A 10,662-nucleotide genomic window follows, 5' to 3' on the forward strand; every position below is an offset into this window, starting at 1 on the left:
CAGAGGTTGCAAAGCGGAGCCCTGCTGTCCTGGTTCATTGTAGGCTGGTGACTGCAGGCATGCTTGGACACATCAGCCCTGGATCACATTGCTTTTGTTGGGACTGTCCGAGGTCTGCTCTGCTCCTCGTGACATCAAAGGACCATGTCAGTGTGAGTTAGCAAAGATGAGAGGCCGTACAAGCGCAACTCAGTGGAGTGTGATCAGCAGGGCTCACAGTGCACACTCTGGACAACACCGTGTTGTGTTAGCAGGCAGGGTAATCACGTAGCACTACAAAAACACTCAAACACAGGAGCTGCAAGAAAGAACAAACAGGTGATGATCGGGGTGGAGAAAGGGATAGGTGGAACATTTGGATGGTGGCAGAGAACACTCTATGAGGATAGACTCCGTTCACGTGGTCTAATGACTCACTAAACACACATCAGAACAAAAACAGGCTGCTGTGTTATCTCCTGTATGTGCTACTGGACTGGATGTATGTACAACATTCAGCTATTTGATAAGAGCTACAATAGGACAGAGGTGAAGCAGGTTAGGAGAGAGGAAGGTGGAGGTCAGGAGTCACCACACAGGAGGCAAAACATCCTCTGCAATACTCCCAAAAATCACATCCCCTAGCATTGCTGCAGCCAGACCTGAACATCCTTTTAGCAGTCCAAACACGGCCTTGCTCTTCCCTGCACACCTAGTCTGTAGCAAATAACACGGAACGAAAAAGTCATCTGTGAAAATGTTTGGATTGTTATGTCTGAGAGGCACGCCTGTTATCTCCCGGCTGTATAATATTCTTATGCGCTGCTGGTGTGGTTCTGTAATAAAAAAAACCCCCAACATTTAACCACTTGATGATTTTCATGTGTTAGTTTCAAAAGAAAGAATTAAATATTCTGCCATTAACTGGGGAGAATGCTGTGAAACCGGTGCTTTGAAGGCAAATGAAATGCATGGTGCTCTTGAAATGACATGTTGGATGAAGTTTCTCCTTATTTAAAATAAAGAGAAAGAGCTTAATGCTTTGCATTGTCTACTTACAGTATTATCTTTAAGAGTAATTTAACATTTCTGTGTGCAGACAGCAGTTGTTGCCCTTAAGGTTTGAACTGCTGTGAGCATGTGCTGTTTTTTTCTTCTTCTTCACAGTGCCAGTTCTTTGGCGCACAGAAAGAGGTGTTTTACCGACAGGTGTGACTCCTGACCCTATCCTCTGTCTGCATCTGTCAACACATCTAACCCCGATGTCTCAGCTCAGGCGTGGAGAGACACGCTGCACCACCACCGGCTTTGTCTGCTCACCTGCTCGCATGGATAAAATATCCAGTCTGTTGAGCAGCAACAGCTCGCGCTAGTAATTGCTCTTGATTTTGCACCTCGGATTCTTCTGCAATCTTGTCTCAGACGAGTTAAAAAAACATAAAAATGGGAGGGTTGAACAACAAGTGTGTTTTTCTGACTGCATGTATTCCATTCTGAACCGCCCTTCGGTGAGTAATGAGGAGGGGACTGATCGTAAACTACTTGCTGATGTTGAGCAAGAATTTGTACACTGGAGATGATGTCAAAGCGCAAATATCTTTTTGGCAATTCACCAGTTTCCTTAATTTATTTTCTGGACAGCAAGGTTAATCTTTACACAAAGATAACATTTCTGGCAAGAGTCCTGAATGACACAAACACACACAGGCATACGCGTGTATACTTTCATTCAACCGGCAGATGACTCCAGATGTTTCCTAAACAGATGAAAGGCAGGGAAGCTCCTCGCCAGCCTGCGTTAGACTCAACGAACGCTCGGAAGCCGGCCAGCTGGAAACACCCAAGCTTCCATACTGTTTCCTTCTCAGTGGTCCCTCCCTGCTGAGGGCCCATGGTTGCGATTTATATCCCCAGGAAGCATCCAGGCTTGTGAGGAGGACGAGGGGTCTGACTCCACTGTCGTTCAATAAAGCTTCGCGATAAGAGGATATAAGTGAAGAGAGGAAAAGAATAAAATGAAAAAAGAGAAACACAGTCTCTAAGAACACACTGCAAATGTGCTTGTTTCAGTATGTTTATTAATGTAGTTAGACTGGCCTGCTTTTTGGCAATCTCGTCTAAGTATTTCTCATTCTGGGTTTTAGATTGGCAGCAACAAATTATTAAACTTTTCCAACAGACTTGTCTTTCACCACAGATCCACTTCATGGAAATGTCAGGATGTTATTAAATCTGCCGCTGCAGCTCTGCAGACCCTGTGGTCAAGACGTAGGCTTTACACATGAAAAAAACAAAACAAATGGCAGCTTAGCGAGGCTCCAGCCGCAGCTCGAGGTGTGTGAGCCACCCACGTTTTACCTCATTGTATCTGAATAATGCAACATCAGTGGAAGCCACAAACCTCTCAAAATGTCACTAGGAGTCAAAAGTGGGTGTGTCTTTCACCTGAATGGGAACAATTATGGTGTTACCTCAGCTCATACAATGGGCCCATTGTGAGGAGTATAGCTCCACGGGCTGCTGGTGGATCTGAGGCTTGGCAAGATGAGAGTGGGATGGGGTTGAGGTGCGGAGCGAGCCCACCGCTGAATCGCTTGCTTTGTTTGCAGACATATCCCGGGATTTTTTTTGATCATATGGTTGGAATGGATGGGGGACTCAAAGCTGCTTAACTCTGCTTACAGTCTGGGCTGCGCACTGCGTCACACAGGTGTGAGAGCAAGTTTAATCTCGCACCGAATCCCGTTGTCACTTTAGAAAACCGTCCAGATTTGGCTTTGGGCACACAAAATGCTAGTAAAGAAAAAACAGTATTATTTCACAAGTTTTTCAATATTTTACAGACGTTGTGTATAAACATCTGCTGTTTGATTTACTGCAGATGGTGAAGAAGACGCAGCCTTTTGTGTCGTGGACTCATTGATTTAGTGATCTGTTCCACACGCTGTGCTCATGCCTCCTTTGTGAAGGTGTGTGTCACCTGCTGCAGCTCTTTCAGCTGGTTGTGATTCACCTGCGTAGATGCGTGTCTCATCATGACGGAGTCTCCCGTGTTTCAACAGGTGTCTGGTAGGGCAACAAAGTGAACTCCTTCACATGGGGGCATATTCAGCAAACGGCTAGAGCGATGGACGTGTTAAAGAGCAGCTGCAGTTGATGTTCAGCTGATGGGGTACTTGTTAACTTGAACATTTTTTGAAATCAACTATTATGGATTTAATAGCAGTGAGTGCCTCAGATATTTTATCTGCCTCCATCAAAACTGTGTTTACACTTTGTTTTCCTCTGCTTTCAGCATCTCTGATATGCATCCATACGTGTGACCTGCTGAAGCGTGTCTGTGTGCTGGGTCATGTGACCGTGGAAGTGTGCATGGAGCGTGCCAGCTTTGAATATGCGTGAGGCAGGCTAAGTGCTACAGGTGTGTGCGTCAAATGCACAAACCGGCCGGACAACTTGCTGATTCAGCCCTGCGGTGCTAAAGATGTCTGTTTGTGTGTGTGCGTGCAAGACACTGAGCCTACTTAGCACGGCTAAGCTGGGCGGGCAGAGAGCGGAGTAGAGGACAGACAGCAAAGCACAATAATAAGGTCACAAAGCGCAGCCTCCATGCTCGGCTCCCATGATCCCTCAGCTGATCCTGCAGCTGATCTGACAGAAACAGCCTCCTTGTTCCACTCAGTCAGCACATCAGCCCCTTTCAACTTCATCCAGGTTACTAAATACATAGATTAATACTCTCGCTACATTCTGCACCACCTGCTTAAACCCTAAAATATCTTAATGTGGACCTTTCAGCAAAACCTCAGACTAATTCAGGGCGAGTTTAATCGTTCTGGTGCCCTTGAAGGCAACTTAAAACGTATCTGAGCATTCATGCGGAGGCCTTCAGCATAATCATTTGTGCATGCCATATACCTGTTTGAAAGGAGAATAATAAATTGTTTCTAGATGCCTTTTTCTGGGGATGCCAGAAGTTAGTTTTTTACCAGCAGATCCTTTCTATTTGTGCTCTATGAGTACCCTCTTTTCTCAAAATGTCTCATGGTTTCATCACAGACTCTGTTGGCAGGAGTCCTGACATGACCTCAGGTGTACTGGAACAAGATACAGCCCTAACAGGTTATTTGAGTGTTGGTCTGCGCTCTTCATTAATGCCACGCTTCAGGCCCTGGCGTGCCTGTGTTGTTTTTGTTTCACATGACACGATGAAACAACAGAAAGGTCGAAGTATTTAGCAACAGCTTGGAGTATTGCAAAAAGATAGAAAGACTATCCATCAAAACAGCGAACCAAAAACAAGACTGTGATGAAATGTGGTCATTTTATACGCTGGGACAACAAGCACACTCGATACTAGAAATGTAAAAGAAAAAAGAAAAGAAAAAAAAATAGTGCGAACCACTTTTTCACACTTTTAAATTTAATAAGTGGCATTTCCTTTAAAACAGATGTCAGTTTCACTTTTGCAGGGCTGCTGGAGTGATAACAGTTTTGCAACACAAGTCAGGAAGAACAAAATAAATGAGGCAATGCTCTCCCTACTGACCCTCCTCTAAGCTAATAAACTGCAGTTTCAGGAAACAATTCAACTCAGTTTTATTTATGCAGCCCCAATTTCCAACAACATTCAACACAAGGCGCTTTATACTGCAAAGAAAAGATCTTACAATATTGAAAAATACAATATTACAAACAAAGTCTGAAATATTTTAATGCTTTGTCTAAGTATAATCTCATCAAGCATTAGAAATAGAGCATATATTGCACAAATGTACCAAAATAAACTGCCCAGCTACTGGATAAGTACATTATATTTACTGAACTACTTTGAGCTGAATGTATAAATATGGGTATTTATGCCTGTAGCCTCATAATTATCTTTTTTTTTTTTTTTTTTTTTTTTTTTTTTTTTGGATCTTTAGCCATCAGAATTGTTGTCTTAAGGCCAAGAAAGATGCCAAGCGGATTTATTTCACCAAGTGGATCATCATGGCCTTGCCATATTGGTCCATTTGATTGATCTTTATTATAATTATGTATTTATTTTATTTTCAGTTGCTACAAACGGGACAGACATGACTGGGGGATAGGACAGGGAGAAAGAATGAAAGAAAGAGAGGGAGAGAAAGAAAACCAAAGGGGAGAAGAGACGGTGAGAAGGGGGGGAAGAAAGAAAAAAAACAAAACAAACAAAACACCTGGGTCATCTGTATGGAGAAAAAAACAGGAGAGAAAGCAAACAACAAAGAGCAACATAATAAAAACAGCACCATCACAATAAACTAGCTAGCAGTAGATATCAGTAGAAACTAAATACTAAACGATATTGTGCCGCACGCAAGATAGACAGCGCACAATGTGCTTTGAGGCAGCAGCCAAGAAAGCTGTAGTCCGCGTCTGTGAATACCCGTGTGTACACCTGTGTGCATACCTGTGTGGATCAGCATGCTTGTATTCCAAAGGTTTCTCCATGTTACGATCTGCTAAGGAGTGTGGGGAGCCACAGCCCCGTCCTCCAGGGTATGAAGCGGGTATGGAGGAGATCAAAACTCCAGACATCCAGAGGCCCCCAGAACACAAGAGACCAAGGAAGACCAACAGAGGGGCAGCCGCGCCACTGTCCCAGTAAGAGCTGAGGAGAGTCCCAGATGAGGGCTCACTCAGCAGCCACCGAGCAGAAGCCAGGGGGAGTTGCAGTGACGCGCCCGTGAGCTCCGCCGGCAGCCAGCTGTGCCTGAGTGACCGAGCCCCAGGCCGAGAGGCCGAGGGCACCCCACCTCTGAAGTGGCCCGAGCGAGCCCCAGGCTCCAGGCCCCGATAAGCAGCCGCCAAGGAGTGAGCCGGTGTGTACCCGGACGCCCATCCCCAGACACAAAGAACCACCAACGCACCGATACCTGAGGGAGTCCGCCACTGGCAGGGGAAGTGGTGGTAGGGGAAGATAGGCCTCCAAACCTTGGAGGGCCTGAGATGTCCCCAGAGAGGTGGCGTTTGATACCCAACCTGACATATAGACACAGACATACAGGCACACACAGACTCAAACATCCATTCCCACCCTCATGCTCTCATATGCACTTACTCCACACTCAACCAACGTGGAGACAGACATAATGAGACGCTGTACACACGATCACACTCCCCAAGCGTACTCTACGAACCGGGTCTAGGTACCCTTGCCCCTGGAGGGGGGAACTGCACCCAGACCCAGGTGGTGTTACCCTTTTCCCTGCCTCATAATTATCTTTAAAAATGAACTCATGAGCGCACTAAAAAAAGCTTTGCAAGCTATAGCTGGTGGAATAGCCTCGAATTGCTGCCCATATAAATACATCATAGGGGTATAGCCTTGAGGAAAAAGGATACTGTCTTTATTTTCCACTTCAGCCTTCAGGTTCTTAGACTCTGTATTTCCTGACCCTTAGCTATCGAGTCTTGTCATCACACCGGTTATGATGAATCAGCAAATGAACGAGTAGCACCTTCATAGTTGACCACGCCGCTGTCTGAACTCCTCTCTTTCTGAAATTCCAGCTTTTGTTCCGATGGCAACGAAGAAAAAGAACAAGTCGACAAGAGTTTCCATTAGGAGCCGTCATACTTAGTTTATCCCAACACTTGACTGATTGTTTTGTTCTACAGCTTGATGGCTCTTTCTCCAGGCAAACCATGTGCTAATACTGTATATAACTGTGCATGTGGATAAACACAATAGACTAACTGTTCTCCTCTTCTACATTTCCCCTTCTCAGTCTCCTTCCCTTTGTAAATTCACAAGCTTGTTATGTGATCATAATTGTGCTGAAAGAGCTAGGCCTATTGGACGGCAGCGTGGGCTGTGTAGCGGTGGAAGAAATTCAGATCCTTCGCTTAAAGCCGGGGGTAGGAAGGCAGTTTTTGTGGTTTTGGGGCAAAAAAAAATTTCCATTATAACCTTTCAGCATAATGTAACTAAAGTGGTCTGAGAGGAAACGCACTTCCTACTTATTTTGTTTTAAGACTTTAGAAAATCTACCCCGTGATGGGAGATGTTAGTTGGTCACAGTTCTTTCTGCAGAGAAGGAGCTTTTCAGTTGTCTGTTCTACGAATGCAGATTTGTGTGCATGTCAGGAACACATACAGGAAAATTTGCCACTTCAGCATCAACAACTGGCTCCCCCCCCCCCCCCCCACCCCCCCCACCCCCTACACACACACACATACACACACTTATTAGAGTCTAAAAGAGATGCTGACTGTAAAAAAAATATGCAATGTGTAAGTACTGGTGAAGTGCAACTTTCATTAGATACACTATACTGTCAAAAGTATTCGCTCATCTGCTTTCACACACATATGAGTGACACTTAATTCTTAATCCCTAGGCTTTGGTATCTGTCCACCTTTTGCAGCTATAACTGCTTCAACTCTTCTGCGAAGGCTTTCAACAACGAGTGTGTTTATGGGACTTTTTGAACATTCTTCCAGAAGCACATTTGGGAGGTCAGACGCTGATATTAGACAAGAAGGCCCGGCACACAGTCTCTGCTCTAATTCATCTCAAAGGTGTTTTATCAGGTGGAGGTCAGGACATTGTGCAAGCCAGTCAAGTTCACACCAAACACGCTCATCTGTGTCCTTATGGGCCTTTTTTGTGCACTGGTGCGCTGTCATGTTGAAACAGAAAGAGGCCATCCCCAAACTGTTCCCACAAAGTTGGGAGCATGAAATTGTCCAAAATGTCTTGGCATGCTAAGACATTTAGAATTCCTTTCACTGGAACTAAGGGGCCGTGCCCAACTCCTGAAAAACAACCCCACACCATAATCCCCCCCTTCACCAAACTTTACGCTTGGCACAGTCAGACAAGTACCGCTCTCCTGGCAACCACCAAACCCACACTCATCCATCGGATTGCCAGACAGAGAAGCATAAGTCGTTACTCCAGAGAACACATCTCCACTGCTCTAGAGTCCAGTGGCGGCATGTTTTACACCACTGCACTTGGTGATGCAAGGCTTGGATGCAGCTGCTCAGCCATGGGAACCCATTTCGTGAAGCTCTCTATGGACTATTGTTGAGATAATCTAAAGGCCACATGAAGTTTGGAACGGACTGACTGAGCAAAAAGCTGGCGACCTCTGCGGACTTTGCACTATGCACAGAGGTCTACCATTTCATGGATGACTTGCTGACGTTCCCAAACACTTCCATTTTTACTTCCGCTTTTTTATAGTTCCACAAACAGTTGACTGTGGAATATTTAGTAGCGAGGAAATTTCACAACTGGACTTGTTGCTTAGGTGGCATCCCATCACGGCATCATTCTTGAATTCACTGAGGTCCTGAAAGTGAGCTCTGCGTGCGTATGTATTTGATTTTACACACCTGGGCCATGGAAGCGATTGAAAGACACAAATGCAACAAAAAGTTCTCATAGACTGTTACAAAAGATGGACATGTTGTCGGATCTAAAAAGTGAAGCTAAAGATTAAATGACCCAGTTCTTCACTTGATTTGTGACCTTTGGTAATACTTCCATGATGAGTTCATAGTCTCAGGTGCTACCATCAAATCTTACTGAATAAAACATGATATATTGCGTAAATTCTGAGATTGTGTGACCCTGTATGAGCATAAAGTATACCTCGGTTTTAATCAGACCTGTCCCTCACTCATCACATCCAGTTTCAGAACACCAAGATACTCATAAACTGTTGAACCTGAGGCTTAAAGATGGGACTTAACTAACCACCAACATACACAGTCTACCGTTTTAATACGCTGTTAGTGAAATTAAGATTGATTACAGGTTATGAAGTGGACTACTCATGTGAACTTGCTGTAACACCCAACAAGGGAATCCAGCTTATGCTTTTGTATTTTACCCATGACAGGACGTCTTGATTGGCTGTTAGTCAATATGTATTCTACACTCATCCGCTGATGATGACACATCTTCTGGTTATGCTAACCGGTCTTAGCATAACCGACCAGCAGCTACAGCTCTGGATAACGGGCGATCGTGGCTCAAGAGTTGGCAGTTCGTCTTTTAATCGGAAGGTTACCTGTTCGAGCCCCGTCTCGGACAGTCTCGGTCGTTGCGTCCTTGGGCAAGACACTTCACCTACCGCCTACTGGTGATGGCCAGAGGGGCCGACGGTGCGATATGGCAGCCTCGCTTCTGTCAGTCTGCCCCAGGGCAGCTGTGGCTACAACTGTAGCTTGCCTCTACCAGTGTGTGAGAGTGAATGAATAGTGGAATTGTAAAGTACTTTGAGGGTCTCGAAAAGCGCTATATAAATGCAATCCATTATTATTATTAGAACTTTCATGTTTATGTAGCCATCAAAGCCATTTTGACACAGTCACTCTTTATAGTAATTGAAGAAAGTACCTATAGCATTTAGTTTAGGCAAGGTTGCTGCTTGGATTGAACCTACAGGAGGCAGGATGCCCCCTTGCTTGCAGTGACTTTACCTAACATGTATCTGTACTGTTCTCACATAGGGGCAGTTGGACATTACACACACTCTGGACCAGGAGGCTGGCAGGTTAGAGCCCATTCAGTGTAGGGGTTTGTGTTCTCACGTGCACCTCTGTAGGGTGACATCTGGAGAAATTCAGGGCTGTGGCGCCTGTGTGTAAATGCTAAAGTAAATAAAGCTGTCAAATGCACGTGTAACAGTAAGAACTACATTATATGTCTCTAGTGTTAGGTCATTTGCAGTACTTTAGTAACTGTACCTAATCATTTTCATCACTGTAGCTGTAGCTGGCTTTCTTTTGTTTATACACGGCTTCAAAAAGTAAATCAGCAAGTGTGTGCATGGTTAAGTTGTCTTTGTTCACTTTTCACCCTAAACCACATGGCAAAAGCCAGGATGCATCTCCTCAAAGATCGCATTCTCTAAGTATAAAAAAGAAAGCCTAAACCAAAAACATAACTTCAACAACCATCAATCGACAATACCCAGGGAGTTTCACTAAACCGCATCTGCACTGTCAGATCGCTGCATCTCTGACTGCACAAAGCAGACGTGATGTTAAAATTCCAATAAAAAAAAATCTGTTTTGCTGTACTGGCCTTTATGAAATCAATATTACTCCAATCTTAGAATGTGCTGCAGAGACTCCAAGAGACTTAAGGATTAGGCGCTGCCCAGGAACGATGCCAGAGTATGCGGGTATAGACAGAAAGAGCCGATCTCCTTGTGTGAGCCAGAGAACTTAGGAATTACAAAAGAAGGCGATCTTGCTTCTTCCCTCCCACCCCCACAGTTCCTGAGTCTATCATGGCTGTCACCTAGCATCAGCGAGCCTAAAGGCTGAAGCTTTTTGTGCCCAGCATCCTGGACTGATCATGCAAATCGAAGAATGAGCGCACCCATCAAGGAAGCTCTCATGCCACAGGGCCACGAAGAAGAAGGAGGGATGTGGGCCAGAGGAAGCCATGAGAATCCGATCACTGAGGCTAATCTGGCGAGCGGAAGTCGTCTTGCCTGTGATGGAGAAAAGGTGGTTTAAACATACACTTATACAGTGGATTCTGGGGTTTCATTGCCAAACTTGGCTGTAAAATGGCTGACTGCACACTTAGGACTCATCCATATTTGATTTCTGTGAAATCTGAAGAGAGAAGAGTTAAATTCCCCTTTGTCTGTGCTGCTACTTTTACAAGAATGTCCCCCGCAATCTTC

The 10,662-nt window shown here is 44.9% G+C and overlaps 2 long non-coding RNA genes across 3 annotated transcripts; one reads left to right on the forward strand and one right to left on the reverse strand.

Annotated features, from left to right (window-relative positions):
- Positions 1-1,609: 1,609 nt before the first annotated feature.
- Positions 1,610-3,050, reverse strand: LOC113020011 (uncharacterized). 2 transcript variants are annotated; one of them, XR_003272133.1, is made up of 3 exons: positions 2,993-3,050; positions 2,451-2,772; positions 1,610-1,951 (listed from the first exon to the last, which is right to left on the reverse strand). It is a non-coding gene; the product is annotated as an uncharacterized LOC113020011 (long non-coding RNA). The 2 variants fall into 2 exon arrangements; XR_003272134.1 differs by lacking the exon at positions 2,993-3,050 and adding an exon at positions 2,856-2,920.
- Positions 2,885-4,317, forward strand: LOC113020010 (uncharacterized). The gene is made up of 3 exons (XR_003272132.1): positions 2,885-2,948; positions 3,042-3,151; positions 3,275-4,317. It is a non-coding gene; the product is annotated as an uncharacterized LOC113020010 (long non-coding RNA).
- Positions 4,318-10,662: the final 6,345 nt, after the last annotated feature.

The sequence above is a fragment of the Astatotilapia calliptera genome, chromosome 4 (genome assembly GCF_900246225.1).
Source record: "Astatotilapia calliptera chromosome 4, fAstCal1.2, whole genome shotgun sequence".
In the NCBI taxonomy this organism is placed as follows: domain Eukaryota; kingdom Metazoa; phylum Chordata; class Actinopteri; order Cichliformes; family Cichlidae; genus Astatotilapia; species Astatotilapia calliptera.